Source organism: Gorilla gorilla, chromosome 14 (genome assembly GCF_029281585.2).
Source record: "Gorilla gorilla gorilla isolate KB3781 chromosome 14, NHGRI_mGorGor1-v2.1_pri, whole genome shotgun sequence".
NCBI classification, from domain to species: Eukaryota; Metazoa; Chordata; class Mammalia; order Primates; family Hominidae; genus Gorilla; species Gorilla gorilla.
Window position 1 is genome coordinate 97,531,311 of NC_073238.2, and position 15,858 is coordinate 97,547,168.

The 15,858-nt window shown below is 36.4% G+C and overlaps 1 pseudogene; it reads left to right on the plus strand.

The window, feature by feature from the left end:
- The first annotated feature begins 9,278 nt into the window (after window positions 1–9,278).
- On the plus strand, window positions 9,279–10,280 carry LOC101153199 (glycogenin-1-like; annotated as a pseudogene).
- Window positions 10,281–15,858: the final 5,578 nt, after the last annotated feature.

Consider the following 15,858-nt stretch of genomic DNA (forward strand, 5'->3'; position numbering starts at 1 on the left):
GTACTCTAAGTCTTATGTTTTTATTTAGTAAATGTAAGATCTGATGGTTTTAAAAAGAAGAGTCACCCCCTCCACAAACTCTCTCTTTGCCTCCTGCCATCCATGTAAGATGTGACTTGCTCCTTTTTGCCTTCCACCATAATTGTGAGGCCTTCCCAGCCATGTGAAACTGTAAGTCTATTAAACCTCTTTCTTTTTAATTGCCCAGTTTCAGGTATGTCTTTGTCGACAGCATGAAAATGGACTAATACAGTACCCCAGGAAAACATAGCCCTGTCACAGGACTCTTTATTCCTTTTCCTTTCTGTAGATGAAATCTAAGGCATTGTGAGATGATAAGCATTCTAGTCGAGTTCCTCCTTTAGGTTCTGCATATGAGAAAACTACTGATGCCAGCTGTTCTGAAGGGCCCAGTAGGAAGCTGACCCATGGAAGAATGTGTTTTCCACACCCTGCAAATTTCACCTCTTTTACCCCAGCCAATCAGCAATCTCAATTCTCCAGCCCCTGACGCTCCACAATCTCCTTAAAGGCTTTTGCCCAGAACCCCTTGAGAAAATGGACTTGATGCTTGAGAATTCCTTCCATTTCCTTGTTCGGAAGGCTTGGCAATTTTTAAACTTGTAATTTGCTGCAAGCCCTGCTGTCTCAGTGTATTGGTATATTGCTATGCAGTGGGCATATGAACCTGGCAGTCCTGCAACAATGTTATGAGTATGTCCAAGGACATCCCTTTCTATAATGGAGCCAAACCAGTTATTATTGTGGATGCAATATCAAGACTGCAACTAAAAATTTCCCAGATGACCACTAACAGACCACCTGGTACCAACCCACAGACTTCCTGGAACCAGCCAATTAACAGAGACTGGAGATGTTAGGCTTAAAGGTGGTGCAATTAAAACTCTGCCCCTCACTTCCCTGACTCCGCTTTCTTGCTCTGCTGCTTTTGCATTTATAATCTCTAACTCTCCAACCCCTCTCAGAGCACATTTTCATTTTACATTGGAGGCTGAGGCTCTCCAATCTGAAAATTGCTTTTTCATAGAAAATAGTTGTACATTTTTATGCTGCAGATCTCATGGCATTTTTTTTAAAAAGTCTACACTCTCTTAAACTGGGATTGTAATTTATAGCTGATCAGAAAAGAGAGTGTGGGAACTATTACTGGAGTTACAGAAAGAATATAGTAATGTAACAAATGATATATTTGTTTTATAAGAAAATGTGATTTTCAATAAAGCAATTGAAATAAAACTACTGTGAATAAGACACAAAGGCAATCTATGACATATTAGTTATTTTGCTAGAATATTTCCTTTTGCTTTTACCACTACCAGTTAACCTAAAAAAAATAAGTTTTAACTCATTTGTAGGAATTATAGACCAGTATTCTTGAGGTGGTAAGCATCAAATGATGAACACAAAGCCAGTATTGCTTTGTTTTGTTGGTTTTCACTTTGCTAGCCGTGTGAATGATTGGCAGCACTTGAAAGTGTCTCGCCCAGTGCAGTGATGGCCTCTCTTTTCCGAAGAACAGTTTTTCTGTACACAAAATTCTAGTCAAAAGAGTGGAAGACTTCTAGCAGATCTTTCTGGATCCTTTTGACTTTTTGCCTTAGGGTTTCTATAGAAGAAAGTTCTTTTAAGTATTAAATGTGATTATGGTACTATCCAGTTAAATGAGACATAAAACATTCTTTCAGATGCAAATTTATAGGCCTGACAAACATAAATTGAAAGGAAGAGGTCATGTGCTTGTTTGCAGGTCACTGTAATATTTCACAAAGCCAATTATAAAGCTCTAGCCATCTTAACATACTAGGTTGCAGAATTCCAGTGCTGGGACTCAGAAACAATACACTAAAACAAAAGCATCAAAAGCAAAAGTTTTTATCTGACCTACTCCTGCCCTCGAGTCTCTTAGTCCTATTTCTTCCAAGGTTAGCCATAGAAACTATAATCCCTCTTGCCAAGACAGGTCATAGAACACTTTTTCTCTAAAGTCAGCCATAAAACCTAAACTTATTACTGCAACTTTCATTCTGCCTTTCTGTGTAAAAATTGGCCATAAAAATATTATCTGACTTACCTTGCTTGACTGTAGGTCATAAGATCCTCATTCCAGAGAAGGCCCTGCCCCACACCCAGAAGGAAGACATGCATGCTCAGAGGTCTAAAGAAAAATCTAGGTAGACAGGTCTTGCTGGGTTTCTCCACTCAGTCTATTAACATTGGATTAGACAGTTTCGTCCAATCATATTTCTCCATGGCTATCCATACTTTATTTAACATAGGCATACAAATGGACAATTTCCCCTGTATCTTTGGGTCTACAATCCGAAGGCTCCCATGTATACATGTTAAATAAAATTGTATGCTTTTTCTCCTATTAATCTGTCTTTTCCAAGTTGAATTTTCAGTGAAATTTCAGAGGGCCAAGAGTTCTCCTTGGCCTCTACATAGGCATAATCATAGTCTGGTAATTTTAAAATCACTTTTTAATTCAGATAACTTTGTTGATGACACAGCATCACTAACCAAATAAACTATGATACAACAAAAATTTTGTTAGGTAACTGCCATAGTCCAGCCAAATTTCTATTAGCATCCTATATAATCCATTTCTCTATTTTCTTTCATGAAACACATATTTGAAAATGAATAAATTTTTTTGTTGTATTAAAAGTTAAGTTTCTAAATTTGGCATCTGTCATGTTTTAACAGCTCTTGCATTTCTATCAGTAAAATTACTCCCTTTAGAAACTTCCTCCTTCTGTCCTATGTGAGCACTACAATGCATTGCTGTATCTGAGTAGGCAGTTGTAAAGCCTTTGACAAAACAGCTATCATTTTTTCATCAGATATTTTAGTTCTCATGAAAAATTTCTGCACTTAAAAATTTGCTCTATTGCATGACAGATGCTAAGTACACATATGGGGAGAGAGAGAGAGAGAGAGCGCCTAAATCTCTGACCGCAAAGAAATCAATATATACCATCTGCTTCTTGATGTTTCTCTTTTACTACATGTAAATAATTTTGAAATTTTTACACTCTAAACTAAATATCAGTTCCACTTATTGCTATTATTTTATAGTTGCTTATTATAGTTACATGACAATTCTCAAATATTACAAAATGCCTTAGTTATATATTCACCAAGTTTGTTTGTTGGAAAAGAGAAAATTTAAGCATTTAACACTAATAACTCAAAATGTAAAAATTGAGTGCCTGTTAAATGCAGGTTACCATAACAGACAAAGGGTACATGGGAAAGTGACACAATACTAAAAAACAAAACACAACCCTGGAGATTGCAATTAAACTGTTCATTAATTTCCTGATTGATTCTCACAGATAAATAATTTTTCAAACTGTGAGTTCTCATCTTCAAAAAAAAGGTAGTGGTATCTGTTTATCTTGTCTGAGTTGTAATAAGATAGTAAAGCAGATAGAAGAGAAAGCCTAGGGCATGGAAATTAAACCTGTAAACCATAGTGTGTGTAACTGACAGATACGTCAAGTGATGTTATTACTAGAAGTCTTCTCCTTATGAAAGTAATAAATTCCCTTTATTATAAATAACTCAGTCTCAGATATTGTTACAGTAGCATAAAACAGAATGAAATAGAATTTTACAACACATTTGTAATACATAAGTGTATTAAATAGTAACAATTCTCCCATGCCATTTACCATTTTCTCTTTTATTATTAACATTTTTATCCCTTCTTATTAATGTCATTTTCCTTTTAGGCAAGAAATATGACAGAAATCTCAGTATTCTTTAAACTTAACACAGAGTTTTCTGAATCTGTAGGATTTATTCCAATTATGTCAAACATATTTTTGGGGGATCTGAATCAATCTCTAATTTGGAGTTAATTTCTCCTTAAATATTTTGTCATTTTCTTTATTAATCCTTATCTAATTACTATGCCTTGAGAGTTTCTACAGCATGTTTCCACCAAAGATAATAAAATAATATTCTATATGGATACCATAAAAAGACACATATTTTTTAGCTGTTTAATTTTCAGCATAATTTAAAATATAGCCATGCAAGTATTAAACATAGATAATCAAAGAACATCTTTACATATGTAATTACATCATTCATATATTTTGATTGTGGACAATTGTAACAAATCTTTCAACATGCATAATTACATCATACAGTAGCTTATTAAAGAAATATTAAAAGAGACTATACATTATATCATTAAATATGTTAAATTCAGAAAATCTCACATACTGGGAAAATTTACTACGAGCTGAAATAATGTATGCCAGGTCTCAATTATTATCAATTTTTAATGTAAGCCATAGAAGCATTTTATGGTGACTAACATTTGGGTAAGATTTTCTGCTTTAGTGAGTTAACTTGATACACATTTAAGATGAGAGTCTGCCAGAAACAAATAAATGTATTTATCATGACTGCCCACATGTGCATTGCACTTAAAGGAGTAATGGAAAGAAAAAAGAAAAAAAATACCACAGCTTGTTTGTTTCATAATCTTAGATTCATAAAATAAATTCTTGAAAGTCTAAATATTAGCATTTTTCTTGAAAATAAGACATAAATTAAGACATTTTAGTAACTGAGATGATACCTAAAGAAATTTTGTATATTGTATTATTAACATAAAAATATAAATCATGTAAGTCCCTTACCATTTCCTCGGCCTATTTATGACAATTCCCTAAATAGCAATAATAGAAATCAGACATTAGATATATAACTACTGAGCCATTTTTATCCTAGAACACAATCCCTGACTTACTCTTTACTTAACAAGACATAATAAAATATACTCTCAGGGTAATAAATGCATGTCAGTTCCTAGTGATATATACATGTGTTTAGAGAAACTTTTCTTTAATCAGTGTTTTATATGAAGTCCTATTAACAGTTTAAAAAAGTAAAAACATGTCTTTCATATAAATACAAAATTAATGTGTCAAAGATTTTATTTAACTCATTAATTAAACAGGATGCCAACAATATATTAAAAATGGTTTAAATGAGAATTTGACATGGAGAGATGTATGTTTTCTAAAGTTTCATTCACATTGCTGTAGACAGAAATTATTTGTAGTGCAATAATCAACAAACATTTGCATAGGTTTTATTTTCTGTTGCTTAATTTTTCCCTGTACAGAGCTATAAAATAATCTAGCTTATAGAAAGATATTAATTGTACACCATTATACAAATCAGACTATTGCAGAGAATCTACTAGACAACTTCAGCACTCTGCATGCAATATGTTGAATTAAAGAAGTAGCCTGAGTTTAGCGAGTCAGAATCTTTTATAATGGGACGTAAACTTGTCTGTCTCTTGTCCTAGAGGAAACACTATCATTATTATACTGAAAAGCACAAGAAATCCGTATCTCCCTAGCAGAACCTAATTCAAAACCTGATCGTAAAACATTATGGTAAGGCAATCTATGGTCTTGTTTTCTTTTAGGACAGAGTCCGCAACACACAGGCCATGGACTGCTACTCACAGGCCACACTATATGGCCTGTTAGAAACTGGGCCGCACAGCAGGAGGTGAGCAGCAGGCAAGCCAGCAATCAAAGCCTCATCTATATTTAGAGCCGCTCCCCATCACTTGCATTACCACCTGAGCTCACCTCCCATCAGATCAGCAGTGGCATTAGATTTTCACAGGAGCATGAACCCTGTCGTGAACTGCGGGCATCTAGGCTGTGCATGCCTCATGAGAATCTAATGCCTGATGACCTGTCACTGTCTCCCATCACCCCCAGATGGGACCATCTAGTTGCAGAAAAACAAGTTCAGGCTTCCACTGATTCTACATTATGATGACCATATAACTCCTTCATTATATATTACAACGTAATAATAGTAGAAATAAAGTTCATGATACATTTAATGTGCTTAAATCATCCTGACACCATCCCCCCTCCATCCAAGGAAAAATTGTCTTCCACAAAACCAATCCGTGGTGCCAAAAATGTTGAGGACCACTGTTTTAGGGTACAGGGAGGGGCAGAATGGAGGAAGAATAAAGAGGGGGTTGACAGAGAGTAATCAGCATATATATGTTTTTCAGTTTATTATTTTTCTTTACAGTGATTGAAAACCTATGTGTTTAATTTATTTTCTTCGTAAGCTCTAGATCCCCAGGCAAAATTCATCAGCAGGTGATAACATGAGATGGAAATAATGCCAAGGCTGTCACTCTACTAGATTATGCTCTTGTAGATAATTTTAGAAAAATGCAGGTAACAGAGTTCATTCAAGAGATCTTCAAGTGTTAAACTCTCCATATTTACCCTGACGATGCTCTTTTAAAGAACTGTCTCCCTAAGTATTGAACACCTTATCCTCAGGGGTGGGCACACTGAGAGGCTGTCTGAGATCACTATTAAGTATGCATGCTTAACCCATTTTCTAGTAAGATCAATTTTAGCTATATTTTCATATAAATTATTCTCTCCGAAAGCTGGTCTGGCCTTGCTGCCTTCATGACAAAAAGTGCAAAACAGCAAACCATGGTATAAATTATTTCTAGTAATAAAAAGTGGCAGATATAAAAATCTCTCTTACTGCTTTTATTATCCTGCTTCTAGAGTACTCTATTCTTCTATTTTTCCCAGCACAGTGGTTCCCTGCAACCCTTTCTTGTTCCAGGAAGACTTGGCATATACTCCAGGGTTAGATGGCAATCTTTTCCTTTTTACAGAGCTCATACAAAATAATGAGTTGGAAACGAAATGGCAAAAAAAAAGCTTGGACCGTTGTGCTTCTCTCCCAGGCCTCTTCTATTGTACTTGAATTCTGGAATCCGGGGCACCTTTTGTTACATTTTCCACAAAATAAATGATCAGTATCCCATCTGGCAGAGGCAAAGGGCAATCAATGGCTTTTAACAACCCACCTGTTTTTAGCTACCTGCATCATTCCAAATTTATCTAAATTCTGAGACTCTCAAGGGCTATATGAAGTAATTATTTCTATTCTCATTACTATCCTGTTCTGCATGAAAATCAACTCTCCCTTTTCAATTTTCTGCATCTAAAATATCTCTTTGAAACCTTCTTCTGGTGAAATTTCTCCCACCACTGACTTTGTTTTTATTATTACTTAATTTCAGTTGGGTTAGAAAATAAGAAGTTAACATAGACAATACATCATGCTTAAATAGAAATGCCCCCATCCAAGTCTTAATTCTTTGTCACCAGATCAGAAGACTTGAGATTCTAATGCACACCAGATGCAATGCACATCTTCTACAAATTAAACAACCCATTACAAAGTTTGTTCTGTTAATATAATTACAAAGCTCATATTTTAAATTCTATAATATCTTTCTTTTAACATAAAATAATCACACTAATTCTTCTACTAACAGGTGCAAGTATCCCGCTGGGCGCTGTGGCTCATGCCTGTAATCCCAGCACTTTGGGAGGCCGAGGCAGGCGGATCATGATGTCAGGAGATTGAGACCATCCTGGCTAACACGGTGAAACCCTGTCTCTACTAAAAATACAAAAAATTAGGCTGGCTTGGTGGCGGTCGCCTGTAGTCCCAGCTACTCGGGAGGCTGAGGCAGAAGAATGGCGTGAACCTGGGAGGCGGAGCTTGCAGTGAGCCGAGATGGTGCCACTGCACTCCAGCCTGGGCGACAGAGCGAGACTCTGTCTCAAAAAAAAAATAAATAAATAAAAGAAAAGAAAACCATGGTCTGAGAAATCTACTTCTTATATATACTGTGCAAAGCAAGGCAAATTAGGAGAGTGTTTTTGATTTAAATATTTTGGATACTAATTATATAATATATTCTCAATAATAATATTGCCTGAATATATACATATGCATAATTTCATTTATACATACACAAACACAAAAATTTTTACTTTCATATTACATGGAGCAAATATTTTCTGTTAGATTTTTTTCCTTATGAATTTGTTGTCATGAAAAGAATAGAGCAAAAGAGGCTTTTGGAAAAAAAGAATGCTCTTCAATGTCAAACCAAAGGTCAAGAGAATTTTTCTGTGAGAACATTAGATAAGATTTTCAAATTCTTTACTTGGTAATTTAGAGTTTCTTTGAAAAGATTTGACTTTTGAAGTATAGTTTTAATCATAGTTTTAGAAATAAGAGCATTATATCATAAAAGCCCTTCAGTTCAGATAATAGGAAGTTCATTCTTTTTTAAAATGTCATTGCAAATTTAATACATTTTACATGCTATCAGTATCAAAATAGCATCTCAATATAACTTCCCAGTTCTAAAGATTCTTTCAATAATTCTGTAGTACATTACTTCAGAAGTATCTTGTCTTCAAGAAATGTTTTTTAGTTAGTTCCCTTTTCCAAAAGATCCACACACCCATGAATATTAGTCAATGATATGTTAGTGGTCACAAAAAATCAATGTGACACTTTATTGGCCTAATTAATAAGGTATACTATGGTATTTATAAGGAGTAAAATTATATAAAATTTTGTTATCGCAATGTAGTAAAATGAGCAAATTATAAGTACATACAGGTAACTTTAACGTTTAATCATTTACTTTCCTATACAGTGTTTCCAACATGGCATAATGTTAAATTGTTAGAAAAGCACTAAAAGTCATTCATCAAATCTTCAACAAAATAATTCCTTAGAAGTTAGTAAGATGGTGATAGACTATTTAGCTTCTTTATATGATAAGATTACCATAGGATTTACTGTCATTTTAGTTTACTCATTCAATTAGGGGCAACTTCTTTAAAGCAGCAATCAGGAAATAGCTATATATGACCATAGATCCACTAAGGCATATCCAGGAAATAAATATGTTAATTTTAAATTAAAAGTTAAATCACCATTCTTATAATACATGGTAATAATATTTAAGCCTTCTAGGCACTACTTCTAAAACATTTATGAAACATTAAGTCTTTATTGTTGGATTGTGGGGAATCCTTGAAGAGACCACAGAAAAACAAATCAGCAAGCATTGTTCAATATTTACTACTAAGGTCCAGTCAGTAACACAGAAACATTAGATGTTTAAAAAGCGAGTATGTGGTATAAATAACAGGTTATACGGAAGATGGAAAAAGCAAAAAGAAAGGAAATAAGAGCGACCAAGAAATTACTGCAAGAAGCAATTATTATCCCTTGGGTAGATGGAATAGATTCAGAGGCCACACCCCCTCGCTGGCCCTGTTGCCTTCTGGCACAGGCTTCTCTGAGCCACCAACCCGCAGCTGCCCCGGCCACCTGCACCCCCGAGCAGCACCATGACAGATCAGGCCTTTGTGACATTGACCACAAACTATGCCTACACCAAAGGGGTGCCCCGGTCCGGGGCTCACCTCTAAAACAGCACAAGACCACCAGAAGCCTGGTCATATTCGCCACCGTGCAAGTCTCAAACTCCATGAGAAAAGTTTTAGCGACAGTCTTTGACGAAGTCATCATGGTAAATGTCTTGGACAGCAGCGATTCTGCTCATCTAACCGTAATGTAGGGGCCAGAATTGGATGCCACGCTGGCAAAGCTCCACGCCTAGCCACTTAACACAGTATTCAAAATGTGTATTCATGGATGCAGATACTCTGATCCTAGCAAATATTGATGATCTTTTTGAGGAAGAAGAATTGTCAGCAGCACCAGACTAAGGGTGGCCTAAGTGCTCCAATTCCTGAATCTTTGTTTATCAGCCTTCAGCTGAAACATAATCAGCTGTTGCATCTTACTTCTGTGCAAGGTAGTTTTGACAGTGGAGACCAAGTCTTACTGAACACATTTTTTAAGCATCTGGGCAACAACAGATAATCAGAAAACACCTGCTGTTCATTTATAACCTAAGCAACATCACTATATACTCCTACCTCCCAGCATTTAAAGCGTTTGGTGCAAATGCCAAAGTTGTGCATTTCCTGGAAGGAGCCAAATCATGGAATTATAGTTATGATCCCAAAACAAAAAATGTCAAAAGCGAGTCCCATGATACCAATGTGATTCATCCAGAGTTTCTCATCCTGTGGTGGAGCATCTTTACCACCAATGTTTTACCTCTGTGTCAACAATTTGACCTTGTCAAAGACACCTGCTCATATGTAAATGTGGAAGATATCTCAGGAGGCATATCACATCTGTCCCTTGGGGAGATTCCAGCTATGGCACAGCCTTTTGTATCCTTGGAAGAACAGAAGAAGTGGTGGGAATAGGGCCAGGCTGATTATATGGGACCAGATTCCTTTGACATCAAGAGGACATGTGACACTTACCTCCAGTAGAAACACTGCCATTTCCTGTGGACACGTGTTCCTAATACTTAGTACCTAGAGCTGGGTTGAGAAAAGTCTGTTATGACTTCAAGAGGCTTTCACTAAAACTCATCAGAGGAGAGGTTTTCACAGGACAACAGGTGAGAACTGGGCAAAAGTTGTGAAGCGGCAATTCTGCTACATGGACAACGTTCCGCTTTTTAATCCTCTTTAGCGCATTTTAGAAATTCTCACTTTTGCTGATTGTCAACATCCACAATAAGGGAAACTCAATATTAAGCAGTTAAGGTGGCTATATCAGTTTTTAAAATCTGCAGACCCTGGTTCCAAATCAGTCACTACCTTCAGAAGAGGACATGGCATCTGTCCCTTGCTTGCTTGCTGGTTGTATGTACCTTTCACTAGACCTGCATTTTAGAATTGCCCTGTGCTGCCAGAGTGAGTTGATTGTAATTCTGCTTTCAGGTAAAGAGAGCCTGTATTAACACTGCTGAGTGATCCATAAATGTATCAACAAATAGCATTAACCCACTTTATTTCCTGATCTTAGTGTCTGAAGATGTTCATCAGTTTTCTATATGCAATAAGGCAGCATGCTAAAATGCTGCAGTGGAACTCTGTATGAAAAACAAAGGCTTATTGCCATAAAAAAAGAATCAGAAATGGGTATTGAAAAGATCTGGAACATCTTAAGAAGAAAAACATGCAGAAAGAATTTAGGTTTTGAGAAGTAGGTGTGGCCCATCCACCGTGTGCACCTCAGAAAGTGTATATGAAGGCTGGTTTTAGGAGTAATGGAAGTAGCTGGAGATGGGAACCACTGCTAGTGTGAAGTTCTGATGCTGAAGAGATGCTGACAGGATCTCTTCAATTTTGTACTTTGGCAAGTGATTTAATGTGTTTTTTAATTTAAACCAACATGTCAACATAACTTAGCAGAGGGAACAAATCTCCCTAAAATATTCAAATTAATATATGAACCTAAATACGTACTAAAAGATGTTGCCCCAATATCCTCAGTCATTTGAATTTATTGTTTGATCTAAACTTTTAAATAAATGATATTCTTGAAAATATTTTATTTATAGTGTGAAATAAATAGCTATTTCCAATTTTGAGGATGAAATATGTGGCTGAATGATTTAAGATAAATATATTTGTATCTCTAAAATAATATTAATGTCTTGCAATTTTCATAAAATGAGATTTATTCTTCTCAGTTGTAGTTTATCTGCCCCAAACTTCCAAATCACCTGAAGGCTTTAAAAATATTTGAAACTATTAACTCATTATTATTTTTTTGAAATGCTCTTTCTCTATCATATTGATGACACTGTTCAGTACTGGTTCTCTTTCTGTCACTCTGGCACATTTGTTAGTCATTCTTTCCATCTCCTCTCATTCAATTAATTTTCTTAGCATCACAGTGGTCAAGAAAAGCATAGGCTTTGGACTTCAATGTCCAAGTTGGAATTCATGCACGATCTCTTAGCCTGTCTCAATTCAGTTTCTTATTCATTAAAAAAAAATAATAACACTCACTTCATGTGATTATTGTAAGAGTACACAAGACCAAAATTGTAAAGCAATTAGAAACTGACTGAAAAGTAGTAAATAACAATGCCAATACATGTTTGCTCTCACTCTCAGCCTTTAAATGTCGGCGTATCACAGGACCATTCATAGACTTGTTTTTCTTCCATTTGTATGTACTACCAGAAATCCACCTCTAAGCACCTATGATTTCAATTGCTCTCTGTGTATTGAAAATTCCTCACATCTATATTTCCAATTTTATCTTGTCTTATGACTTCCAAAGTATTCCATTTCTTGCTCAAAATCTCTACGTAAAACCAAGGATGTACATCACCAACTCACAATTTTTCCTTTAAATATACTCCTCTTCTGCTTTCTTTATATGGTACATCATTCACCAAGTTTGTTAAGCCAGACATATGTTGGCCATTTAGATTCTTTTTTCTCCCTAACTCCTTACGGCTACTTAATCACACACCCTTCCCATTTTAAGTGCTAAAAGTATGTTCTGTTTTATTTCTCGGTGCTCTGATTTTCTCCTAACTTATACAAGTTTTTCAAATAAGCAGCTGCAATACTCTGCATGTTTAGACTTGCTCCCTTCTAACAAAGTAATCACACAAAGATATCTTTGTAACATATTAATCTGCTGAAGTCATTTTCCTACATGAAACCCATCAACATCTTGCCAGACTCCTTCAAATAAAATTATGTTTCCATATATCTTGTAAATCACTGAATTCCCTCCCTCTTTCACACCATGCTTTAGTAATTCTAAACATTTTAAAGTACTCAAGTGACTATGGAAAATTGCATTTTCCAAAGAAGACAGTTACATGTATGACTGGCTTTCCTGTGGTTGAGATGGACAGTTTCTGTTAACATCTATCTGCATGTGAGTGGGAGCCTGCACTTTCTCTAACCGGTAGAGCATGGTAGAAATGATCCTAGATTTCTTCTAAGGCTTAGTCATAAAAATAGAAGAGTTTCCACATCTTGCTCTCTGTCTCTCTATGTCTCTCCCTCTCTCTCTCTCCTGTCAGTCTTTCTGTGTCTCCCTCTCCCCATCACTATTTCCTCTATGTCTCTTTCTCCTCATCTCTTTTTTTTTTTCTTTTTTGAGACGGAGTCTCACTCTGTCGCCCAGGCTGGAGTGCAGTGGCGCGATCTCGGCTCACTGCAAGCTCTGCCTCCCGGGTTCACGCCATTCTCCTGCCTCAGCCTCCCGCGTAGCTGGGACTACAGGCGCCCGCCACCACGCCTGGCTAATTTTTTGTATTTTTTAGTAGAGACGGGGTTTCACTGTGTTAGCCAGGATGGTCTCGATCTCCTGACCTCGTGATCCGCCCGCCTCGGCCTCCCAAAGTGCTGGGATTACAGGCGTGAGCCACCGCGCCCGGCCTCTTTCTCCTCATCTCTAGCTCTAGCTCTAGCTCTATCAGGATGTTCACCTGTAGAAGGTAGAACCATGTTGTGAGGAAGCCCAAAAGAGTCCATGTAAAAAGAAAATAGAGTTTCCCACATAGAAAGGAACTGAAGTACAAAGTCACCAGCCAGCATCAACTGCCACACATGTAAGTCAAATATTTTTCTGACCCACAAAATCTGAGTGTAGCAAATGGCGATTTATGCCATTAAATTTTGCTGTAATTTGTATGCAGGCATAATAACTGGAATAGGTGTCATTTCCTTTAGGAATTGGATCCCTGTCCCAGGAACATACTCCAATTTTTTAACCTCTCATATCGTATCATTTTCTAACGTCATCAGTACCAGTATTTTTTATCAACATCTATTCATCTTCTTAATTTCAGTTTAAATAGTATCTGTTCCATAATTTTTCATCCCATAGATCATAGTGTTTTTTTACTATTGCTTATTCCAATATACTCTGTTCTTCCTCTGTCAAAGTATGCTTCAAATTTAATATGATTCATTGTCTAACTTCATTAGAATTTAAGCTCAGCGATGGTAGAATATTCATCTGTCTTGCCATCATTTTCCCTTCCTGTGCACAGTAGATTATGCCAACTTGTGATAGGTGCTGAATCAGTATTTTCTGTATGAATACATGAATAATACATAGCAAAACTAATAATTATTATTATTAAACTTAAATAGCTTAATCAAATTGATAATTTCCACCAAGTCAATAGATTTGTAAATCTGGCAGACAATAAGAAAACCTTTGAAATATAAAATACTTGTAATTCCTGTAGTTTAATCTTTCAAGTGAAGATGGATTCTTAGATTTTGCTAAATTGAAAGAATATGTAGAGCTAAAATTGTGGACATAGAGAATATGTTCAATCATTTTGTATAAGAATTTGCCTGCAACAAGGTCTATGGTTTTAAAGAAAGTAAACAAGTAAATGCTAGAGAGGGTAGAGATATTAGAGAAGTATTGTAGGTGTTAATGGCATTATTTTTAGCAATGGTTTTGTATAATTTGCAACATGCTTCCTGCCTTTATTTTTCTACAAATAAAGTTTCCAGTCCCCTTGGTCATTTGAACTAGATTTCTGTTTCCTGGCATTATTTGTATTATTAATTGATGTGATGCAATGATATTTGAGAAGAATTGCATAATATATGTAGATGGATATCAGAGTCACCTCCAAGATGCTTTGATAAACTTGGTTTAATATCTCTAATATATCTCAAGGTATTTTTGCATGTTGTTGGTAGGCTTATAAAATTATTACAGAGGCTGATTTAAGCCATAAAACCAAGGAAAAAATGTATTTTTCACCATTTATGCTGTTTTCTAGATAAAATAATGCACGTTAAATATAATTGGTTATAAATCTACATGAAAGACAGGTAATATTAAAGTTACAGTCAATAATTAGAAAAATTATTTAGACTAGAAATAAACAAAACCTAGATATTATGTTTATGCCTACCTCTAAATACCTATATGTGCAGAGACTTGTTGAATAAATTATCTGGTCCTTAGATTGTATTAAGGAAGATGCACTAACACATATTTCAGGTTACTGTGACATAAAATGTAATTGAGATATTTATCTTTCCAAAAATTTTTTGGAGGACTGGTCTTAGGCAAATTTCTGACTTTCATCTATGCTGCCTTTTTACCCAGGTTTAATAGTTTAACTGCTCAGTTGTCAGTCATCTTTACTTATCTAGGAGCATTTGATTTGAACATTATATGTAATTATGGAATTCAAAGCATCAGCAAAACATTGGGAAACTATTTGACATAAAGAGGAGAGGTAATTATCTCTTCCACCACTAGAATTACATATGTTCTAATTACCCTAACACAATGTCAGGGTGTCATCTGAACTAAAACTTAAATTTTCAACAATCAATCAAATAAACAAAAGCTGGATATTGTAGGTATGGATATAAATTTGGATGAAGATGGAGATGGAGATAGAGAGAGATATGAACTAGACCATGTATGTGACGCAGGATTTTTCTTTACCCCTTCACTGGACTCATGGCAGGGGTGTCCCCCCGACTTGGCCTGCCATGCTCAACTCCTTGTGGGAGGGAACACATGAGTGAGAGAGTGTGGTATCGAGCTGGCTGCTCTGGGCATCAACACAGGAGCAGACTCCACGTGGGGCCTGTGGACAGACCAGATGTGTCACCTCCTGGGGAATGCAGCAGTGCCCAGGTGAGGGTGCCTGTGACCCCAAAGCCCCAGGGTGGGTGTTACAGTGCTCTTTTAGTTTCACCATCCATGGATGGTGGTGTGTTAGCAGCTCAGTTGGCCCCTTGCCTTGTAGCATGGGGTGGCTGCCCCCCACCAGTGAGGGCAAAGGGTTGGTGTGACAGACTTTCTGGGTACCTACAATCAGTGAGTCCCAAGCACTTGTCCGGCATTCAAAAATGAGGTCACATGGACAGCTGAAGCCTGGTGAAGGCAGGGAATTTTATTGAGCAATGAAAACAGCTCTCAGCAGAGTGGGAAGCTGGATAGGGGAGCTAGAGAGAGGACTGGAAGAGCAGTTTCTCTTTGTTGAAGTCAGGTTGTCTCTTCCCTGAAGTCAGGCTGTCTCTTTTCCCTGAAGTCAGGCCA